General features: G+C 42.8%; 1 protein-coding gene across 7 annotated transcripts in view; it reads right to left on the bottom strand.

The window, feature by feature from the left end:
• Positions 1 to 22,449, bottom strand: part of DNAJC6 (DnaJ heat shock protein family (Hsp40) member C6) — a 352,982-nt gene that overhangs the window by 260,003 nt on the left and 70,530 nt on the right. The gene's annotated exons all lie outside the window — the stretch shown is intronic.

Below are 22,449 nucleotides of genomic sequence, written 5' to 3'. Positions count from 1 at the left end.
ATACCTTCACAAACCATACAAAATAGGCACACTACCACTGAATATATTGTGGCTGAAATCTACCTTCAGACAAAAAGGAGATTTACTGGAGTCACTGAACCAAGGATTTTCTATTCTTTTCTATTCTATTCTATTCTATTGTAACTTATAAATCGCGTGGATACCCACAGAGGGTCTCCCAGCACTATATTATAGATAGAAGCCAAGCAAAGATCTGGTCACTGATCCATAGCTGTATTTTTTATGTTGACACATAGGCTCCGATTATGGATCTGAAGATAGTCATGATCCGGCCCAAATCTATGTTACAAGTAGTGTGGGAACACCAACTGTCTGAGTTGCTCCACCCAGATTTCAATAAAGAAAAGCTTGGGAATTTTTTGTGAGGCAAAAGCCCCTAGATGAGGAGAAATATGCAGAAATCGTGGTGTAAAGAGCAATTCAGATATGTATTCCCCATTCCCTATTCCTCAAGGGAAAGCTCAGAACAGCCTGGTAGTTTCACACCCTGTATTTACTGAGCATCCAGGTATCTTTAATTCTGGGTGTGGAATTACCAGTTCGTGGTATGAAACAGACGGAATGAGGGTCATAGTGTGTGGCCAGTATCTAGTTCACAAGGATTATGCTATAAGCTTTTGGCAGTATTAGGTTTTTTCCCCGGTCACAATCCCTCTAAAATGCACTGTTTGTTGTAAACGTGCAAAAGCTTTACAAAATGCATAGCTGTAAAGTCTGGAAGATAATGATCTTGTAAAGCACAGAGATAATCTTTATTAGATTGCTATCAAAGTTCCGAAAACAAGTTTTGGGAAAGCAGTCAAGGCGAGCGGAGTCTCACAGCAGTCAATGAAAGGAATTAACAGGGATTTACCCTGAAAAACTACTCTATTCATTAATCAGCAATGCTTCTCCTCAGGATACTGTTGACAGAGAATATATCTCCCTTCACGCCTAATATCACTCGTGCTTCAACAGCCTCCTGTCACATAGGGGCGTGGCCAACATTAAAGTGAAACCACAGCATGGGGTGCTTTGAAAAAAAAGCATCTGTTCGTCAAGTTTGTCAAGCCACGCTTTCACTGTAAAAGCCTCTGCGCACCTTTCTTTAGACGTGGCTTGTCTAAAGAAAGGGGTACAGCCTCCATGAATGTGAAAGCGTCACATGGACGGCAGTAAACAAAAAAATAAATAAATACAAAATAAGTAAGCCATGCCGCCATACTTAAAGTGGACCGCGCTGCTAAAATAAACAAATAAAGAAACAGTCACTATAGTTGAAGCGGACCGCCATTAGTAATTATAATTAAAATAAAAGTGGGTGGCGTGCTGCGACTTAGTGGGTGGTACAGAGGCAAACCGTAAAAACAAAATAGTGTCCACTGCCAAGATAAAGCAGAATGTGTAACAAGACAACTAAAAGGTCCAGTCGTTATGGGAGGCAAAAAATGCAGACAAGGCGGTACCAAGGAGGGACTAACAAGCCTAAAAATGACTCGAGAGCCAGCTTTTACAAAGGACACTGACACAAGCCAATTAAAACTATGGGCGAAGAGTGGGCGGGGATTCAAAACCATACTCCAATACTGCATGCCTCGCGGCAATGCATGCACTGGCCAAGCTGGACCTAAAAATATGCACAAGTACCTGAAATGCAGAGCCACCCATAGACACAGACACCTGAAAAATCTAAATGGCGTTAAAAGTAAATTTACTACACATCCACCCAGCTGCCCACCAGAAACAAACACACTCACACTGAATGCGGTTTAGATTCACAATTTTTCCTAAAGTTCTCAGTCTCTCCACAGTTGCGCTAAAATAGTTGGCGATATGGCAAGCGCATGGTAATAGGTTTTCTTTTTATAAAATTTAATTTTTCCTCGTCATAGTCGGTCGTCTCCGCCCCCCTCCTCACCCCTCTTACCTGCACCGGCCCCTGCTGGTTTTTTTACTCCAAAAGTTGAGTTATTTAGGAATAAAATCTGGGGAAATTGTGTTTAGAAACAACTGAAACAGTATCTGCGGTTTCCCCACCCATTATTCTCCTTCAGCCTCTTTATAGAAGGAGCCAAGTCTCCCACAATTCTCAAAGAGCCTATTTTTAATCTGCCTGCTTATAGCTAGCGATTTAATGCAAAAAAATAAGTCTAGTACACACCTTGACCTATGAGACTTTGAAGATGCACCCCAGAATACGGTAAAGAGACTACTGCAGCAGGGCTTTGTCAACTAAAGGCTTTTTTGCCGTTTTTTTATTTTATTTTATTTTTTAAATGTTTTTATTGGTATTTACAGGTTACACATTACATATGCTGACAGAAGTTTTGTAGTTATTCGCCGATAGAGTACAAGCTCGACACAAAGGACCGCTCTACACGAGCACCAGTTACATTACACAGTTGCATTCATTTTTTAGGCACGTTGAGATAGAAATGCCCCGAATCACAGGATGCAGACCTGATGCGGAGATTCAAACCTTTTCCCCCGGTCGGCAGCTATGGTCGTGATGACACCACTGTTTCTAACGCATGCGCACATAAATGCAAACTTTCAAAAGTGTGAGTTGCGTTCATTAACCGCCAACTCAATGCGTCAATGTGCAGGGGGGAAACTGAAGAAAACCGCATCTTTTAGTTTATGTGCGGCTTTCTTTAATATGACGAAAAACCAACTGTTAACGCCGCATGAGTGCACAATGGGCAAAAAAAGACTGCTGTGAAGTATAGACCGGGCCACTGGAATTATGCAGTATGGGAGGGTCAAATTTTGCCGCAAGGGTGACTGAATTATTTGGCAAGAAAATGCAAATTATGCAGCAAATTTTGAGATAAGTATTAGTTCATTATTTTGCCATTTTTAAACTTGTTAACACTGCCTGGGCATTAGTTGTACCTTGGTACCAGTTTAGCACCCAAATATAGCAATAAGGTACAGAAAGGTGACCAGTCATCCTTTGCAGAGGGCATTCCACTGCGCTGCAACATGTGTTGCTCTTTTTTTACTAACTTTTGAACCGTTTGACATAGAAACAAACAAATACATTTGTTAAAATCTCCAGGGTATGCAGCAGATGATAGATTATGGGCAAAGGCAGCACGTATACAATTATGTGAAAATCGCTGCAGCCACACAATCGCATAATTCAAGTGGCTGTGAGTATTGATGAGGGTGTATGTAGGTGGCTTAGCCAGTTTGTCATGGGCCCTACTGCAAGGAACGAAATGGGCCCCTTATCCGTTGTTGTATTGTAAAAAACACGAATAAACAGGGTTGAGTTGACCCTTCAGTCTCTGGGCCTCGGTGCCACTACACCTGCTGCACCAAATAAAGCTACATCACTGCCTACACTATAATTTAAAAGGAAAATGTCCCAGCACACAGACAAATTGTACAAAAGGTTACTATTATTGAGAGCAAATCCTAAAATTGTACAAAATACATTGAAAATCACACACAGCATTAAGCAAAATAGACCAAGATTGCAATTATGTTTTTATTTTAATTCTCTTTTATAAAATGGAAACAAAACACCAATAGAGTTTTTCTGAGCTGGAAAGACTAGAGGCAAGCACCTGAATTCAGAGATCTAATCAGACATTATACAAGAGAGGTACATGTTCGGAAGCTGGCAATGTTGTTTTTATAGTCCCTCTCAATGCAAGAGGAAGTGTGTTCCAGAGGGTAGGGACCAATTCAAAGAAGTCTCTGCCACCATTCCAAGATGGACAATTCAAGGGGAAACAGTTAAGAGTGTCAGCACCAAGCGGACGAGTACTAACCAAGGTGTTTGTAAAGAAAATTAGGAGCCTTCCCATAAGAAATGCAGTGCTCCAAACATAGGGCAATATTTAGAGTTTGGCAAATGGGATACTCAGCCAAAATGTGATGGATATCCTGTGCTGTATTACAAGTGACAGGCTATATTGCACTGGTAATACAAGATAGCGGCCACATTTGTTACAGAGTATCCCACTGGATTCAAGCTAGCCTGGCCGATTTGCATATAGCCATGTCTGAACTGGGGTGGCGAAGTGAGCAAAAAAATGATGATGGATTAAACCCAGATCATTTGACTGCGGATGAGTGCTTGCAATGCTCAGCACTCCGTCCATCATCCCCTTTGGTTTTGCTTTGTTTGCCCTAAGTTGGCAGGGTATGCCCAGACGTGGGTCCCTTGCTCACTTAGCCACTGGATTCATGCTAGCCTGGCTGATGACGGCGGATTATCAAGAAATGGGTCCCAAGATGCTGGTTTCCGTTCCAAGGAAGACATGGCTTGGCAGTCGGGGCTGGAATGTTCCCATGAGGCACAGGGTCAGACTTGTTTGCATAGGGCCATTTCTGAACTGGGGTGGCGGAGTGGGCTAAAGACTGATGATGGATTAATCCCAGATCAGTTGACTGGGGGTGAGTGCTTGCAATGCTCAACACTCCGTCCATCATCCCCTTTGGTTTTGCTTTGGAGTATCCCATCTGCCATTCTCTAAATTTGGCTTAATTTCCTGAGTGAGACTTTGGCATGATCAGAAGATGGGAGATCTTTCAGGAAAAGTGATGTGAAGCTGCATCTGCAAGTATTTGCTACCAGATTAATTGCATGGGTTTGTACAAACTGCGGACGGCTGAGTAAAGGGAACATAATGGCCACAAAGAGAGGATTACATGCATCTATTCTTGACTCAACTAAAGTTGGCATCACAATTGACAACAGGCAGGCTTAAGTGTGACTGCTAAAAGAATCATAGCCAAGAAGATCAGCCACAGCACCCCCCACCCCCCAATGATAAAGCTGCAGGTTATAGACCATGCTGAAGGATAGAACCGGTCAAAGACCTCGGTCTCATAGAAACCCATCTCTGCCAGGGACCTTAGTGTGAGACATCAAGAGGAGGAGAGCACTAAGAGAAATTGGATTCAGACTGAGCAAAACACTGCCCATGACTACATGATCCGGGAATGCAGATAGAGTCAAATTAACTATGATACCATCAATAAACTCTCCAATGTAGCAAAACAAGCCCTAATCAAGGAGAACCGTGTTAGCCATTGTAAATCTAGCAGCCTATGGTAGTCCCAAACAAAAGCCGGGGAACACCGCACCGAGTAGGTGACATAGCGGGGTACGACCCTTGATGGTGGTTTGACTACAGGGCTGCCCTTTTAATCCATGTGGCGCCTGGAGAGGAGTTTCCTCTCCCATGATTGGATGGAGCTGTAAGAGGATTAAAAAGGAAAAATGATTTTTTTTTTATAATAAAACAAGGAGCAGCTACCTTCCCTTAATTCAAAGCAGTATAGGGAATATCCTTCTGCACCATAAGTACTCCAAGTAGACCCCTCATTTTACATTGTTAACAACCCTAGCAAATCCATGAATAAAGGGATACTGGGACTTGCTTCCAGTTTTTTAATCTTTATTCCCCCTGGTCATATTATCATAAAGAGCTCCCTGAAATACGGTTGGGCCCACCCTGACTTTTAGGCGTCAGGGTGACCAGATGATGAAGCATGACACCACTAGGGTGTGTGAGGGTTATTAAAACAAAAGGAATCATTTCCTTCTCCACTCCTTAGTGGGTCTCTTCATCTTAGGACTTCCCACCGGACCCCCAATAAGGCTTTTCATAGAGAAAATCGTTGAATAATTCCACACACACAAAGAGTACCCATCGTGGTTTAGTAGTCTCATGTTGTAACAAATGCAGTAGGGCCTGTGTGGTTCTGTTGCTTCCAGTAAGTCTCCTGCTCACGTGAGCAGAATCAAAGAAGCTCTCGAATACAGGTCAGTATAACAGCGAGGGATTAATCCATCACTTAACGGCATAATGAGCTTAGCGAGCTCAACGCCCCAGCAGTTGCATCACTCACACCAGTACAAACTGCTTTCAGCTGCAGCATATACCTCAGGTCTGTTCTATATAGAAATACTACAACAAATTCACACGTTTACTTTCAAATAAACTGCTTTGCGTCGCATCGACATTACCTGGCGCCATCTTTGACAAAATATCTAAGCATAGATCTTAAGGGGTATCTTTACAGTCTGTCCTTTTCTAGAATACTCCTCCCTGACTCTTGGAAAGTTACCAGTGACCTATGGTCAGAACATTGCTGTTCATTTCTTCAAGGGAAGCAAAGTTAGTGCTCAACTAGAACGTGTCCACTCTCTCCCTTGTTCAACTGCAAGCGAGTTTTCTACTATTCAGAATTTTCGTAAGTTGTCAGCTCTCTTCTACAGTGTGGGATTTCCCCTTTCCCAACCCAAAAGGAAATCCAGCGGAGTATCACACTTACACAAATTCAAATCTCTGGCTTGCAGAATAGCAATTTTTAGAATGCCTAAATCACTGTAGATTAAGGCATGCCGCACACGTTCAAAATCAGTATACTATAGGGATGACCTGGAATGAAGGTTGTGACTGCGCGAATGCCAGTAAAAAATCTTTTGAAAATAGTCAGGGCCAACGTTATGAAGTGCTTGAGGACCAGCAGAACTTTTAACTTAATCCACTGACAGACTGGTAGCCAATTGAGTTCTCTCAGCAAGTGTTACTGGACGCCAACATACAGAGCATTTTAGTAGTCTACCCTCGAGAAGACCAGTGCAAAAATGACTGTTTTCTGAAGCTCTGGGGAGATTAAAGCAAAGGTCTTTTTCAGAATTCTTAGCAAAAAGAAGCAGGAGGATGTGAGCTTATTAATTTGTTAACAGAAACAGAGATTTCCATCAAAAAACGACTCCTATATTTTGAGCTTTTTTGACCTGTTCGGGGAGTGGGTTGAGATTTTGAGACCACCAGTCGGTGTTCCAGAAAGAGGGGTCATTGCCAAATAGTAATTCCTCAGTGGTTTCAGAATTTTATTTAAGACAATTATTCTTCATTCAACTGAAGATTTGCACCATACAACTGTTAAATTGTGTGGCCACTTCTTCGATTTTAGACGAGACCGGCACTATTATTTATGTGTCATCAGCATAAGTAATAACAGAAAAGCCACAGGAGTGAATCAAATTGGCCAAGTGGGTAACACTTTTTCCATGCTGACAGTGAGTGTCAAGAGACCAGCATTTTGTTCAAATGTTCAGGAAGATGAACCGATCCATGCTGGAGATCCCAGGAAGAACATGAGGAGGGCAGGGGTCAGAGGGTGCACCAGATTGGGCTAAAAACAATGACAGCATTGAATACGACATAGGTTTTGGCATTAAAGTCTTCTATAGGTGTATCAGATGGAGTAGTTGCTTCCAAAGGTATATCATTTTGATTAGAGGTAAATTCGTTAAAAACGAGATTTACCATGAACTGGAAGAAATTTGCTAATTTGTTACACAGGGATTGGTCAGAACTGATTTTTGTTATTACAATTTGATAGTAGATACATCACATCACTAATAGAAACATCACGTCACTAGAGGGTGAAGAGAGTGGTGAAAGGTATACAGTCCAGGCTGAGGAAAACTCCCTCAATGTTTGAAAATTCTGCTTCTTCAGACAGCATTCACCATTTAAACTCAGACCTCCGGACTTCTGTCCCTTGATACAGCTGGGCACTTCCAACCTGAAAAACTAAAGTCCTCAGCTCTCTGGCTGGTGCTTCCTGGTCTCACCTGCAGCAGTGCCTGCTTGAGGACAAATATTAGTCATGACATAATGTCAAGATTCCGATCCGATTCAACATGGCACCTGTCTAAGAGTAAGGGGTCGGCTGATCAGTGTGACCTTATTTTGCCTGACAACTCCTTGGTGCCACCCCCACCTCTTCTACCTTGACCTCCAACACAGGACCAGTTTGCTTCAGTTCCTCAGCTTTAGCCCTTGTAGCAATGACCTCTAATGAGCCAAAATCTTGTACCTCTGGGAAGCACAATCCGCTCACCTCCAAGAGTGGCATGGTGCACTTTGTCATGGCTACTTCACAACGGTCCATTAACAAGAGGGTGGGATGAGGAGAATCAGAGGGAAGCTGTAACATCTCCCCCGTGGTAGAATGCGAATAAAAACAGACAAGGTACTCACATCTGCCAGGAGTGGTGGGGGGTCCCCATACAGGGCTTGGGACTGAGAGGGCTCTCCAGCGCTCCCCCAAACACTCAGTGCACTGATGCTTCCTCTCACTGCTTTCCTGTGCCCACTACTATGTTCTTTCAGACAGTCACAGAAGAAGAGGGCAGGCGGGCCAGAACTCCATTGCTAGTTGTGCCTATCCACAGAGCTGCATTTGTTTCGATGCCCTAGATTGTCATGTATTGGTTTTATCAGTTATATATATTTTCTTTATTTGATGCACTTTCACTGAAATCCCATGCCCCTTGCACGAGGCGTTAGTGTACATGAGCGCAGAGGCAGAAAAATCAACACATTCAGCCTCACTCACATCTATTGACATCCAACTCCGGATCTCCTCGAGCGTGAATGTTTCATCAGGTGACGTCTTCAGCTTGCAGTCTATTAGCCAATCAGATTTCAGCAACCCTTCCATCAAGAGTTTAGTGCCTGCTAACTTCTGTTCAGTAGTCTTCACTATACAATCACCCACGTATAGCTGCACAGGCTGCTTCTGGCCAACCCTGCTTTGCACATAATGCCTGGTATTGAAATGCAAGACTAGCAAATGGTAAATTAATCCTTGCAAAAATATCAAACGTGATATGCAAAACAATATTATTAGCTTTAAATACCTGTTACTGAACAGAAAAACACGGAAGGGGAACAGAAGCTAGATTCTAAGCACCTGCCTCCCGACAGGCAATTCAGGATGTCAATAAGGGTTTGGAGAAAAGTATACATGAGGCAAACGCTCTCCTTCAAAAATAATAATATGCAAATGAAAGCACAAGCAGTCTTTGAACACAAGTCTTCTTGTCAGCAGCTGGAACAATGGAGATTTCACATTCCTGACACGAAGTCAAAAATAAGAATAAACAGAGCAATCAACTGAGGCAACATGCAAATAACATTGTTCTGCATTGTGCATCATTTTGAAAAGTGGGCGCAATTAAGCTTTTGTTTTTTACCAAGTACTTGCCAAATTCTATCAGCTGTGAAGTCTTGATTTATTTTGCACCATGGATTCTCTCAATAACTATTCTGGTTTCCACTTTGGAGCCGCTGTTTACAAACAGAAACGTGTCTGACTAAAAGGTTGACACTAGGTAAATTAACCATTTGATGTATTTTATTATTTTCTACATTTTTACCGGCACCATGGTGGCATTTAGGACTCCACTATGAATTCCTTGTTGGCGACAAAGAGTGATACAAGGTCCAAAATTAACAATTCTGCCCCGCATCCGCCCATGAGATAACTGGGAATTCAGGGTAAAAATCCCCGGAATGGAGAATAACCTATTGGACCTGTAACTACCAGTTCCTTGGAGCCAGGTTTTTCTTGATTGTGGGGAGTGTAGCGCAGATATTCAATATATGCTCTTAGTAGGTGATGAATATCTGTGGGTCACTGGGGGGGCGGGCGGGGGCAAGGTCTGCTTCCCAGTGGTGTCTGTTGTGGCGCTAGCCTGCATCCCTCCCCTCAATTTTTCTGGTCTTGTGTTTCCAAACCCAGAAATGTCAGGTCCTAAAATAACAGATCACTCCAAGTTGCCATGAATACTCCAGTCAACCTCTGGTGGGGGCCTCAGGGTCCTAAAGAGTGACTTACATTTCCTTCAAATTAGGGGTAAAAGGATTGTGCTGTGAAAACCCCATGGCAGCAATAAGAAAGGGGAAAAGGCCCAATCACACACAGGAACTAAAAGCAAGAATTGATGTACTAATGTGAAGTGCTGCCTTCCCTGGTCTCCAGTAATCTACTCGCCTACTCCTTTGGCAAGTCAGATTGTATTAGGGAAGAGTTATTTTTAGGGCCTACTGGCCCAAGGTCTATAACATAGAACAGGTTGTATGTCCATTCAGAAAGTGAATGAGCAATAAAGAGGTCTTTGAATCTCGATTTTATTGTGTCACATTTGCTGAGTATTCAAAGACAGAGGTCAAATGTCAGCTTATGTCTACTTGCAAATTGCTGCTTATTTTATCATGGAGATTGGTGTTTACAAAATCCTCTAACTTTGCAGTCAGAGAAAGAAAATTAAAAGTAAACTGTCCGACAATCGTGCTGTGGTTAAGAGTGGGCATAGTTGGCGGAGTACCACTACACAGAAATTCTGCGGAATTGATCAAACACTCAGTGAATTCCGCTCCGCAACTCCATTCCATCTCACCACAATTAATAAAACAGTAACCTCACATACCCTTGGTAAAACAACAAATAACTATTATTACATGCTAAAATGCATATAATCATCTCACAAAAGTGAAAACGAAAATACAGCAAGCAGTGAGAGAGGTGATATTTTTGATGTCCTCACTAACCTAGGAAGAGAACCAAGCGGATGCCTTGAACACAAAGAGCACATCACGCTGAACAATTTGGTGGTGGTCCCATCCTCCTAAGACCACCCCAATCACAGTTATGGGCAAAAAATACAATCCCAACCAAAGGCCTTGTAAGACATTATGGGACAATATTCTAGGGTGCAGTGAATATTATAGTATCCAATATCAAAACATTCCTCAGAGGGCAGGTTTTGGGCTAAACTGAGAGCTAATATTATAATATTCACTAAAGTCTAGAATCTCACCCCATAATGCTTTGCTGGGCCTTTAGTTGGCATTGTATTTTTGCCAATAACTTTTCTTGGGGTGGTCCTAGGAGGATGGGACCACCACAATCATTGAGCATGATATGCTCTTTGTGCTCAAGGCAACTGCTTGGTCCTCCCCCTAGGTTAGGGGGGAACCCAAAATCATCACTTCTCTCATTGACTGATATTTTTCAAGGGAAACATCACTTACAACGCATTTATTACAACGCACTACCATTACAATTACAACGCAACCATTACAATGCAAACCATTACAACGCATTGCGCTGGGGGGCGCTCTAGGATAGGGAATATATTTAATTTACTATCCAACACCTTCCCTACTATCCACGGGGACTGGAGTTGGAATAGTAAATTAAATAAATCACTATCCAGCGCTTAAAAGCACTATGCGTTGTAGTGGTATGCGATGTAAAAACCGCGTTGTAACAGCAGGCGTTGTAATAGCCTGCGTTGTAACGACACCAATCCATTTTTCAAAGCTCACTTTTATGAATTGGTTACTTGCTTTGTAGCATGTAAAGGTAAAATGGTTTTATCAATGGAATGTGGGTGCAGTAGTCTATTCCAGAGTTTTTGTATGGACTCCATTGTAGTGTATTTATAAAAGTTTTAAACAGAAATCTCACATGCTTTTAGTAATATATATATCTTTGTATGCTAAAATACATATAGCCATCTCACAAACATGAAAATATAGCTAGCAGCGCCTTTAAATAATAAATAATTTATCTTTACATGCTAAAAAGCAAATACTCATCTAACAAAAGTGAAAATGAAAAATAGCAAGCAGTGGGAGACGTGAGGATATTGGGGTCCTTCCTAAACAAGGGAGAGGACCAAGCAGATGCCTTGAACACAAAGAGCACATCATGCTGAACAATTCGGTGATGGTCCCATCCTCCTAGGACCTCCCCAAGCACCGTTATGGGCAAAAATCCAATCCCAACCAATGGCCCTGCAAAGCATTATGGGACGATATTCTAGGGTGCAGTGAATATTATAGTATCCAATATCAAAACACTCCTCAAGGGGCAGGCTCTCGGGCACAGCTGAGAGCTAATACTATAATATTCACTAAACTATAGACTCTCGCCCCATAATGCTTTGCTGGGCCTTTGGTTGGCATTGTATTTTTGCCCATACCTTTGCTCGGGGTGGTCCAGGGAGGATGGGACCACCACCGGATAGTTCAGCATGATATGCTCTTTGTGTTCAAGGCATCTGCTTGCCCCCACCACCCCTAGGTAAGGGGTGACCCCAAAATCATCACCTCTCTCATTGCCTGATGTTTTTCAAAGGTCACTTTCGTGAATTGGTTATATGCTATTTAGCATGTAAAGGGAAAGTTGATTTGCCATAGGGTTGTGGGTACAGTAGGTAACCCCATTGCGTAGCGGAGTGGGAATTTATGCACGAATCCTGTGTTTTCAATGAAATGCGTAGTTATCAAATCTCCGCAACTTCCGCTAACAGAGCGGAGTTCATTGCACAGGGTTAGGTGTGGTACATGTAGTGTCAAATGAAAGATTGCAGGGTGTCTGATTTATTCTAACATACAAGTAGCTTGTAAATGAACTGTAACAAACATTTCAAAATGTATTTCAGTAGTCAGGAAATCACGCTTTAAATTCTGAAAACTGATACAAAAAAGATTTGAATAAAATCAAAACAAATCAAAATACTTTATTTGATGATTGTGCAAAATACAAGTATTTGCTGAATCACGATTTCCACACACAATTGTTTGTACACTATTTTGTTTTAATCAGTAAAACTGCATGTCAGTGGGAGAGTTTGTGGCCAGTTCAATGAAAAAGTGTGGTCTGTAAATGACAGCACACTACCAGGTCATGCTTTAGTAATACATTTATTAAAAGTGAGATTTTTAAAATATGAACTGAGAAACATGTATGATCCCGCCCTGATGACAATGCTATTAGTGAACTAAGAGGAAAGTTTTGGGTCGTGTCGAAGCTATATATGGGCTAGATTTGTTTAGACATGGAGCACAGGTTTACAGCATGAACACACCTTTTTGAAGGTGCTCTCCAAAGTGAAAATGAAGGGGAAAAAAGGAGCTTTGGGGAAATAAAATATTTACCAAGGATCACACAATATGAGACCAGTTTATGGGTCAAGTGCATTACAGTTAAGTCAGGGAGATTATTCAAGTCACTAGACCTGCATGTCTAGTAACATTGTCATGCTTGTTGGAGGTCTGTTGCAAAGTAAGCAAACTGTGTATCAAACAAGCATTTGCAATGCAATAGGTCTCGCATTAGGAAAGTTTGAGCTATTGGTCTTGTAAATGACAATTTTTTTATTTATGTGTTGGTTTTGAAAATAGCTAAATTAATAGCTTTGTCATTTACAATTCCAATAGTTATAACTTTCGCAAATGTGACACCTATAGCATTTGTAATGCAACATGTTTTGTATTTACGTGACTTAGATGTATTGATATTACAAATAACAATGGCTTTTAATTTTTTTAAATAATTAATACTTAAATAAAAGTGATTCTAATTTAGAATGGCAATAGCTTAAACTTTTGTAAATAACTTTTGTGAAGATTATGTTCAGTGTATTTTATTGTGATGAAAATCCAAGAACAGAATTGAAATATTAACATCTTTTTGGGACATTTGTAATAAAGCTTGAAACATTGGGAGAACATATTTGAACCAGTTGTTGAATGGTTGCAGAGACTGATGCTGTGATGGCGCAGAGTGACGCTGGGTTTGCTGCGCTGAGTGACGCTGGGTTTGCTGCGCTGAGTGACGCTGGGTTTGCTGCGCTGAGTGACGCTGGGGTTGCTGCGCTGAGTGACGCTGGGGATGCTGCGCTGAGTGACGCAGGGGTTGCTGCGCTGAGTGACGCAGGGGTTGCTGAGTGACGCAGGGGTTGCTGAGTGACGCAGGGGTTGCTGAGTGACGCAGGGGTTGCTGAGTGACGCAGGGGTTGCTGAGTGACGCAGGGGTTGCTGAGTGACGCAGGGGTTGCTGAGTGACGCAGGGGTTGCTGAGTGACGCAGGGGTTGCTGAGTGACGCAGGGGTTGCTGCGCTGAGTGACGCAGGGGTTGCTGCGTGACGCAGGGGTTGCTGAGTGACGCAGGGGTTGCTGAGTGACGCAGGGGTTGCTGAGTGACGCAGGGGTTGCTGCGCTGAGTGACGCAGGGGTTGCTGCGCTGAGTGACGCAGGGGTTGCTGCGCTGAGTGACGCAGGGGTTGCTGCGCTGAGTGACGCTGGGGTTGCTGCGCTGAGTGACGCTGGGGTTGCTGCGCTGAGTGACGCTGGCTGAGTGACGCAGGGGTTGCTGAGTGACGCAGGGGTTGCGCTGAGTGACGCAGGGGTTGCGCTGAGTGACGCAGGGGTTGCGCTGAGTGACGCAGGGGTTGCGCTGAGTGACGCAGGGGTTGCGCTGAGTGACGCAGGGGTTGCGCTGAGTGACGCAGGGGTTGCGCTGAGTGACGCAGGGGTTGCGCTGAGTGACGCAGGGGTTGCGCTGAGTGACGCAGGGGTTGCGCTGAGTGACGCAGGGGTTGCGCTGAGTGACGCAGGGGTTGCGCTGAGTGACGCAGGGGTTGCGCTGAGTGACGCAGGGGTTGCGCTGAGTGACGCAGGGGTTGCGCTGAGTGACGCAGGGGTTGCGCTGAGTGACGCAGGGGTTGCGCTGAGTGACGCAGGGGTTGCGCTGAGTGACGCAGGGGTTGCGCTGAGTGACGCAGGGGTTGCGCTGAGTGACGCAGGGGTTGCACTGAGTGGCGCTGGGGTTGCACTGAGTGGCGCAGGGGTTGCACTTAGTGGCGCAGGGGTTGCACTTAGTGACGCAGGGGTTGCACTTAGTGACGCAGGGGTTGCACTTAGTGGCGCAGGGGTTGCACTTAGTGACGCAGGGGTTGCACTTAGTGACGCAGGGGTTGCACTTAGTGACGCAGGGGTTGCACTTAGTGACGCAGGGGTTGCACTTAGTGACGCAGGGGTTGCGCTTAGTGATGCAGGGGTCGCGCTGAGTGATGCAGGGGTCGCGCTGAGTGATGCAGGGGTTGCGCTGAGTGATGATGGGGTTGCAAGGGGAAAAAACGAGTCTAACAGAGGGCAGAAAGGCACAAAAAGCGAGTCTAACAGGGGCAGAAGGGCACAAAAAGGGTCTAACAGAGGGCAGAAGGGCACAAAAACAAGAGAAACAAGGGAAAAAACGAGTCTAATAGGGGCAGAAAGGCACAAAAAACGAGTCTAACAGGGGCAGAAGGGCACAAACAAACGAGTCTAACAGGCAGAAGGGCACAAAAAACGGGTCTAACAGAGGGCAGAAGGGCAGAAAAACAAGGGAAAAACGAGTCTAATAGGGGCAGAAAGGCACAAAAAGCGAGTCTAACAGAGGGCAGAAAAACAAGGGAAACAAGGGAAATATGGGGAAAGGAAGAACACACAAGTGTCCTTAAACACATAAGTTTGATGAGGTCACATAACTTTGATGAGGTGGGACTAACGCAAGTACCTACTTTCGAAATTGGCCTTCCGTCAGAATGTGAAACTAATACCACCTGCTAAACCCATTTGACTACAGAAGTGTTTCCAAGCTTCTGTGCCAAACACTTTTGCCAACAAAATTACTACTATCCATGCGGGTGTGGCCTGTGGGGAAAGAAGTAACCATAAAAACACTTGCTTTATTTTGCCTGGAATTGTATGTACTGTTGAAGCGCCATGCTGGATTTACTTTGCAAGAAACCTACAGAAGATTACAGGAGCTTGTCCATACACACTTTGATTCATGAATGCTGAAACAAGTACAGTTATATCAGAGACAATGTAGGCCACTGGCCAAGATGACAGTGGCCAGTAAAAGATTGCTTATTTAGATTATTTAGATTTAAGGTTACTAGTTTGTGTCCAGCCTTTCCTTCTCCTCCACTTCTTGTGTGACATTTACTTTCCTGCAGTTACTTAGCACACTTTCTTTGCCACCATTTACTCGGTTGCATCATCACTTTGCCCAAGGCATCAGGCAAATGCCTTAAGGTAAATAAGCATTATTTAGTATTAGCATTAAATGTCATTGTTATTAGTAAAAACAATACTGTAACTGTTGTTTAATGTATAGCTAAGATTAGGGTTAGTGTTACTGTAATTAATTGAACAAAAATTGTATTACAATTAGTTTCAAGTTAAAGCTAGGAATAGAATACGGTTATTTGTTAGTTTCATTGCATTCGATGTCAAATACCTAAAAAGTATGTTTTCAGTTCGGGTTTCCAATGACAGGAAATGAAATAGACGAAATTAACAACTTTGTTCATGAAATATAAAGTTAAAGTATGCATTAGCCTTAAAATATTTTTTTCAATTACTTCAAGGCAATTTATTTCTGTGTTAGAGCAAGAATTTTTTTTACCTGATTTCAAGTATTTCAAATAAGTTTGCTCCTAATTGCTGTCTTTGCTTGGGATATATATGATTGGCAAATGTATAGGACCAGGAGACTGTTATTTCCTACTATCTTGTTTATAATTTTTACAGATCACTTTAGTGTAATGCAACATTTGTGCTCATATATGTATATATGTATATGTGTTGGTATTTATACAGCACAACCTTAGCTGTGGAGCAAAGAATCCCTGTACTTTATGGGGGATGCGGAATAATGATTGGAACATGAAACTCAAGTGGGAATTTGCATCTATTAATTATGCAACTACATTATGTTTCACATAGTTACAATTGTATTACACATATTTTCATTATATGCACCTAAAGATTGCGTGACCTAATCCGATTGACATGATGTTCAGTCATATGCCAAGGCGAGGATTCAAGCCCAGCTCACCAGATTCCAGCGCCTGTTGCTAAGACACTAGATCACATATAGACAATAATTAAATAATTAGTTAAAAAAATATATGTATCAAGTTTAGTAGAAACAAAATAACGCCCTCAAGTAAAACTTCAGGCTGCCCTGAAAAAAGTGGGAGATAAAAACTTGTGAACATCTCATAAATGAGAGTATAGTACTTTTGTAACACCGTTCTTAGTATGAGATCCTAGCACAAATGTGATACATACTCTGCCACAGTGGCTGCAATCGAGAGGTGGAGACAGAAAACAGCCAATGCCCTGTTAGAAACATTGGAGTGTTTGTAAAATTCAACATTCAACCTTAGGACCTTCTACCTTAGCCATTACGAGCATTCAAGTACAGAACTTAAGTACATACATCAATAGGTTGAAAACCATCCCAAATTAACACAATGCAAACCTCAACAGCAACCAGCCTACTTGGCAACCGACAATAAACAAGGCTCATAACTAATCTCAACCACTCACGGTAAGAATGTTACCACATTGAAGATTAGTATATAAGAAGCATAAATGAAAAAAGTAATCAGCTTCCTAAAACACATCTTCTAAGCACAGCAGTATGGATAGGTCAGTAGGTTGGCCTTTCGCTGCAGAAAACTATTTCTAACCTATATATCACAGCTTCAACTTATACTGAAGGGATAAATATGCTTTCCATCCATCTGAAAACTATCAAATAAGCCTAAATGATTAGGTGATATCAACACACAAAAAGGTTATTGTGGGTCTAGGAAAAAATGTTAGTTTGAGCCTGCCCGTCAACAGAGAAAAGACAAAGAAGGAAAAAAGAAGGAGATTCAAGTACAACAGGATATCCCCACGATTGTAAAGGTACCCATCAGTTTTCGATCGGTTCCGCCCTATTCATTATTTGGGACTCCTCACACCGAGGAGAGTGGATTTACAACCACCTGATGTCAAGAATAGTCGTTGCCCTAGTGCACAGAGGATGCCTGGAGTACCGACGGAGAGTGCGGGCTCCACTTACCTGAGCCCAACAATAGGGCACTGAAAGAAAAATAGAAATCAACACAATGTACGTAAGGGAACTGAAAGTGACAGCTGTCTCGATTTAGATTAATATTCAAATTGATTAATGTTTATCAATTTTCGGTTTCAATCTCTTTTTTGTATCAAAGTAGAAAGTTCCACATTTTATTTAATTTCAATGTTCATATCATGTCATTATATAACGATGCTCCAATGCATTTCGGGCTCCATCGCCCTTTATCAAGGAGCTCTGCAAACAAAAAAGCATAAACTGTAGCCCATCATGTCAACAATAGTACGCTGATACATTCGTTTAACATACATAGCTAACCATGCTGGTGAATTCATGTCTACGGGTGGTGAGAGTTACGTGCCTAGGTCTAACAAGTGAAGGGGTGCAGTGACAACATAACGCGGTGATAAGGTGCTAATGGGGGGGTAGCACTTACATGAAACAGCTTTAACAGGGATCAGGTGATCGGCTGCAGGAAAATAGTAAAAGCATCGAAGTTAGTGGTATCTCATTAAGAGGAGATACGAGTTGTACAACTCACAATTTGTCCGCGGGATGAGACGCCGACTTACCAAAGTAGTGGAACGGTCTTAGCAGCTCTAAGTTACGGCTCGTCAGGCTCTGGTGTCATCGCCCGCAGCAGGAGTGTGCTGGACGGAGAATAAACCGGGCGGATATTCAAGGTGACGCGGAAGTAAGGGAGTCAGGCCCTGATAGGTTTACGGTCCGATCACGTGGGCGTTAATAACAAAAAACAGACTAAGTGCAAGAACCCTAGTGGGGAGTGAGTGGCCATATTGAAGGAACACGGGGTGTGATTACTAGATATGTGTAAACAGACAAAACATGAGTAGCAACTATATATGTATAATCACAGGTGGCGCAAAAGCGTTATGCAGTAGGAGATCACCAGTAGGTGAATACAAAAAGCAGCTGTGTTCAGTTTGATCGTTAAGCCCAAATGGCTTCAGAGTTTGTAGGCGGTATATCCAGGCTGTCTCTCGCTGGAGTAATGCCTTATTGTGGTCTTTGCCTTCTTTTTTATCAACGATCTCCAGTACCAAAAATTTTAGTTGTGCTATACTGTGTTTTTTATCCAAAAAATGCATTGCGATGCTAGATTTCTCGTTTTTGGTGCGAATATTAGATTTGTGCTCATTTGTGCTACTTCCGCGTCACCTTGAATATCCGCCCGGTTTATTCTCCGTCCAGCACACTCCCGCTGCGGGCGATGACACCGGAGCCTGATGAGCCGTAACTTAGAACTGCTAAGACCGTTCCACTACTTTGGTAAGTCGGCGTCTCATTCCGCGGACAAATTGTGAGTTGTACAACTCGTTTCTCCTCTTAATGAGATACCACTAACTTCGATGCTTTTACTATTTTCCTGCAGCCGATCACCTGATCCCTGTTAAAGCTGTTTCATGTAAGTGCTTTTTTGTTTGCAGAGCTCCTTGATAAAGGGCGATGGAGCCCGAAATGCATTGGAGCATCGTTATATAATGACATGATATGAACATTGAAATTAAATAAAATGTGGAACTTTTTACTTTCATACGAAAAAAGAGATTGAAACCGAAAATTGATGAACATTAATCAATTTAAATATTAAAGAATACAACAACCACCCTTTTGTTGGTACGAGTCTTCCAGGAAGAACCAAAAAGGTGTGCCCAAACACAGGGATGCATTCATGATGTATGTGCGCACATTTCGTTCCAGTATTTGAAGACGTATATGGTCGGATACGTCACCTGTAGGAGCACCCAAACCTCAAAAAAATAAAAAACATCTCAACTTACGCTACTTTTGAACATTACGCTGTGCACCTTGCCAATCCCCTTTGGTACAATTTAGATTAAAGCAGAGAGGTCAACAGCCCAAGAGGAAGTCACTTACTTCGTCTAGGGAAACATACAGGAATGTAAATGCAATAGTGTTGTGTGCTATGGATAAAAGCATTTTAATATGGCATTACTCGTTCAACAAATTCAGTGCCACATATTTCTATCCCAATGCAGAAATCAAGATGCCAATGCAGCGTATTTTAGGCAAATAGCAATCCCACTATGCTTGCATGAGTGTGCTGTATGGTATGAGTGATTGAAAATAAACACTGGGGCAATTTTGATTGCGTTTCCTGATGCAAGACATGGACCCAAGTGGCCTCTAGTTTCTGGGCTGAAACAATTATATTTCTGCCCCCCCTATAAAAAAAAATGTACCATACCAAAAGAACCATTAATAAAGGGATAACTTGGACCTTTGAGGTATTTCTACATGTTTAAGACCCTAGCTAGAGAAATATTCAAACTGCTCCCCGAATCCATTGAGCCCATCCTGGTGTTTAGGGACCAGGATGAGACCCTATGATGAAGCATATCACTACTAGAGTGGGTGAGGGTCTAACAAATAAATAATAATTTCTTTTTTTCTTTGCCAGCAGGGTACTTGAATAGAGGCTGAAGAGTTTCCTCATAGCAGATAAGTTTGGTATAGGATACTTTTTTGTGCAGTGTGAGTTTGACAAGGGAGAGTGTAGCCCATTAGCCCTATATTGAAAAGTCTCTCTTCCCTTCCCGATGAGGGATCCTGCGAGATCCTCATTCAGCTTTAAGCGTGATATTATATCTGGAAATAAACACGCAAGGAAGATCATTTCATCTTTAACAGCTGGCATTGGACATGCTATTTTTTCCAGTTCATATTATCGTGCAGAAGACAAGGTGGGACTTTTCAGGGTGGACGAAAGTACAGATTTTTTATAGACAGATTTTCCATCCCTTGAATGCTGCAAAATAATTTTTCCGGTGGCCACTTCAACTGCACGCGGCACAGATGTCCTTGTGACCAAGTAATCTACAACAAGGGTCACTGCCTGGCCCCTGTACTCCTTTTGCTATGACAATGACCATTCATTAGTGGGCCCTGCAGACTCCCAAATCACATCCTGGCTCCAGGAGCCTGGCGGCTTGCCTTATCCGTGGAGTGGCCACACCAGCATTCGTAAATGTGTACAGGCTCCAAGTCGAACCGCGGGTGCTGTTCTGAAATCAGACAGCATTGGATTACCAATTTTACACAACACAAATTCACAACATACACAGTGTCCAAACAGATGGCACTGGCAACAATGCCCAGTTCCAATCAAGGACATGTGGGCTCATTTCCTGTTAGGCCTACTTATTACCCGATTTCGAAACCATTATTAGATGGATGCCTTTCCAGGTCGAGCCTCCATTTCCTGTTCTACACGTTAATTTAATAAAGTATAAACCGTGGTACTGGGGTAAAGATGCGAATGTTATTAGTAAGAGGATTTGTGCTTGGGCGCGAGTCTACGCGTATCTTTACGCGCTTCATGTGACCTGTGAACCCGGAAGTGTACTGCATGCGCTGAGCTAGGAACATTTACCACGTGAATAGATAGTGGTTCCTAGGGAGGAAATGTTTCAAAAGCTCATTTTCACTTGTAAATAGATGCTGGAAATGTGGATATCGTCTTGAAAAGCATTTTGAAAATCCCCATATTCAAGCTGGCAGTCACCCCACGTACTGTCCTTCAAATCTGCAGTTTTTGCAACAATTCCACAAAAGTGTAGGAGAAAAAAAACTCTCCCACCTCTACAAAACAGTTCATCCATTGTGCTGCAACTGGATGGAAAACGACATAACTGTTCTGATATTTGCTCTATAAGCAATGACAGAGGGGTCCTCACGAAGAGTGGCCCTGTAATTCCAATAGGGCTGGTAAAAGCAGTTACTAGACCCATTGGAATGCAATGATCATATAACTCTGGCTCTACTGCCTTTCACCCACAGACTCCACCTGCTAACAGTAGGTTGAGTCTGCGGCAGTAACAGGAGCGTGGGGTATGAGGGATATCCAGAGGAATAAGGCCCGAAATTATTGATCTCTGGTAATTCCTTATTTATCAGGCCACCCTCAAGGTCACACATGTAATACCCCCCTCTCCCCCCACCTCGGAGTTACAACTTCCCCTGTAAGGGTAGCTCTGGGGAGGCAGTTAGTAAAAGGGATCCGGGGTGGGACAACTGTCACTTTTTGCATGATGGCGGAAGTTATCCCTCCCTCATACTCAGGTTACCAGCCTATCTCAGCAGGACTCATAATGAGGTACACATTGCTAAATATATCACCCTTAAAAGAGAAGTAGATCATGCCCGACTGCTGCATTCCAAAAGCATCTTTTACTGCCCATTAGTTCACCTATTAAAATGATATAGTCCACGTTACTTTAATTACACATTGAATATACAGTAGCACTCATTAGTTGTTAGAGGCATGTATGTTTTTTTAAGGCCTATGACGTTACCAATAATCTGCCATATACCAGCAGTTGGCAACATGACCCCGGAAGTAATTTGGGGAAGAGGGTGTAACAAAGTCATACTGCTCGCAAGGCAGAATACATACATTTTTCTTTAACCTTTTCGCTGTGAAGCCAGAAGCTACCCTCAGCCTGTAGGATTTGTTTTGTAGAGGTTTTCTACAACCCAGAAACTGTTTCTAACTGAATGTTCTCGTCTGTATCAATATTTGAGTAACACAGATAAGAAATTGAGGCGGCCATTCCAAACAGATAACCGCAGAGGCATTTCCTAAGAAGCGAATGAGCATCGCGAGCTCCACGCTGGACACCGTCATTTAATGTGCAGCAGAAAGGAATGTGTTTTTGCTGGACAGAGGAGATAAAAGGGTCACGTTTATTGGCAGAACAATGTGTGACTGTCAGCAATTTCCCGAGGCTGCGACGAGGGTTGCAATGTGCACTGCTTTCTACGACAGCGGCTCCTCATTCCTGAACATTTGACACTTAGCCTGCAGTGATTTGAACACAGAGCACGTAATTTCATTCACTGGGTTCAAAGAGATGTTTCAACATGGAT

Source organism: Lissotriton vulgaris, chromosome 1_1, assembly GCF_964263255.1.
Source record: "Lissotriton vulgaris chromosome 1_1, aLisVul1.2, whole genome shotgun sequence".
NCBI classification, from domain to species: Eukaryota; Metazoa; Chordata; class Amphibia; order Caudata; family Salamandridae; genus Lissotriton; species Lissotriton vulgaris.
This window is presented reverse-complemented; position numbering and strand designations above follow the sequence as displayed.